Source organism: Dioscorea cayenensis, chromosome 11 (assembly GCF_009730915.1).
Source record: "Dioscorea cayenensis subsp. rotundata cultivar TDr96_F1 chromosome 11, TDr96_F1_v2_PseudoChromosome.rev07_lg8_w22 25.fasta, whole genome shotgun sequence".
NCBI classification, from domain to species: Eukaryota; Viridiplantae; Streptophyta; class Magnoliopsida; order Dioscoreales; family Dioscoreaceae; genus Dioscorea; species Dioscorea cayenensis.
The window spans coordinates 14,546,903-14,549,102 of NC_052481.1; the positions used below are offsets into that span (position 1 = coordinate 14,546,903).

A 2,200-nucleotide genomic window follows, 5' to 3' on the forward strand; every position below is an offset into this window, starting at 1 on the left:
CGAAGCTATAAGATCTAGCTTCTTACTCAAACTCTCCACTTGGGCCGCCAATAAAGTTACGGCATCAATTTCATGGAGACCGGCCACTTTTTTCTTCTCCCTCGCGTTCCACTGGTAGCTATTTAACCCCATTTCCTCAATCAATTGACGAGCCTCATCGGGGGTCTTGATACCTAAGGTACCTCCTGCCGCCGCATCCAAGAGTTGTCTTGTACCTGCATTCAACCCATTTTAGAAAGTTTGAACAATCATCCACTCTGGAAATCCGTGTTGCGGACACTTGCGCAGGAGTTCCTTGAACCGTTCCCATGTCTTAAATAGAGACTACAATTCCAATTGCATAAAGGATGAGATCTCATTCCTAAGCTTGGCTGATTTTCCGGGAGGGAAATAACGTGCTAGAAAAGCTTCTACCATCTCCTCCCATGTAGTGATTGATGCCCTAGGCAATGAGTGTAGCCACTGCTTTGCTTTCCCCTTTAAGGAAAATGGGAAGGCTCTCAATTTGATGGCATCATCCATCACACCATTGATCTTCAGCATGTCACACACCTCGAGGAAGCTCTCTATATGACTGTTTGGATACTCATCGGCCAAACCGTTCAAATGTGCGGACTGCTGCAGCATATGGATGAATGCCGGCTTTAGCTCAAAATTCTGAGCTGTAATTGGGGGACGCACAATACTCGCTTGTGTCCCCAACAATAAAGGTCTGGCATAATCGGATAGTGTCCGTTGTTGCTCATTCTGTTCCGCCATGTTGTCAGATCCTTCTACTTCCAAATCAGCTGGATTAGGCTGTTCTTGTACAGGTTCTTTCCCTTTCCTTCGAAGTGTACGTTCAAGCTCAGGGTCTCCTTCAATCAATATTGATGGATTCCCTCGGGTCATTACCTGGAGCTGTACCAAAGAAAAGAAAAAAGAAAATCAGAAAAATGATAGAATAAGAAGATATGGAATAGAATGTGTGGTGAAATAGCTAAGAAAACAAAGTGCAAAGTATCTCTAAACACCTAGCTCCCCGGCAACGGCGCCAAAAACTTGACAAGGTCCCCTTCCTTATATCCCGCAAGTGCACGGGCTTGTCAAAGTAATAATCCCGGGTGAGCGCGGTCGAATACACAGGGAGTAGGGAGTGAAAATACTTAATTTGATTCTTACCTATGTGGAATATCAATAGTGATAAGTGTGAAATTGATTCAATTCTCAACAATAAAAACAACAAGTGAAAGAGCAAAAGTAAGAAGAGGGTAAGGCAATCGATAAAGAATGGGGTACTCGGATAATGCTTCACCTAGGATGATCGCTTCAAGTGCAAGAACTCTCTATTATGCTTCCTAATTAATGCAATGGTGAGTCGTGGAAATCATTACATACATAGTCCCAAATCTAAGGTCAACTATGCCTAACTCTATACATGTCCCGGAGGAGAAATCGAACAATCTCAACACCTCGCACTCACATAGAGTTGCAATGAGCTCTAGGTATTCCAAGTGATAAATCTCTTCCTAAATATAGACCTACCCCTTTGGTCCAGATGGAAGGTCCCTAGCCACAATTAAGCCCTAGATACTAAGATCCTCTCAACACTTCACTCCATTGCACGCGCAACTAGGCCCCAGCGGAGGTTCATCCCTTAGACCATTCACTCCATTATGGCCGCAAAGAACTCGAGGAACGGAGGTAGAATCTATCACGTCAGAGGGGAAAGGGGACGCTCCTGTACCTCTCGACTCATCCTCTCAACCCTCTCCAACCTAGCTTTGTCTAACGCTAGTGGTGTGTCACTCACTCACAAGGTTACCAACAAGAACTCTCAACCCTATTGTCACACTAGGGGAAATGTTCATACAATCAAGCATTCAAGGTTGGAACTCATAATAAACATCAATTTATTGAAAGCATAATAAAGAAGTTCAATGAAACGAATATATCCTAGGGTTCACAATCATCCAAGTACCCACTAGGGGTTTAGCTCTCTATGGAGCTTAATACAATCAAAGAAATCGAATGTAAAAGCAATGAATCCATAAAGAAACCCCCTCGATAGTCATGTCGATGGTCTTGTGGAGAGTCCTCTACTCGTCGTCCAAAGATTCCTTCCCTACCAACCTTCTTCCTAATGGAATCACAATGTCGGAGCCGTAGAACTTCTCCAAAACCTTGGCCAATATCCCTCGAAACCCTAGCCGAAGTCCTC

At 44.0% G+C, this 2,200-nt stretch overlaps 1 non-coding gene across 1 annotated transcript; it reads left to right on the top strand.

The window, feature by feature from the left end:
* Positions 1-262: 262 nt before the first annotated feature.
* LOC120272775 lies at positions 263-369 on the top strand. The gene has a single exon (XR_005540312.1). It is a non-coding gene; the product is annotated as a small nucleolar RNA R71 (small nucleolar RNA).
* The last annotated feature ends 1,831 nt before the right edge of the window (positions 370-2,200 follow it).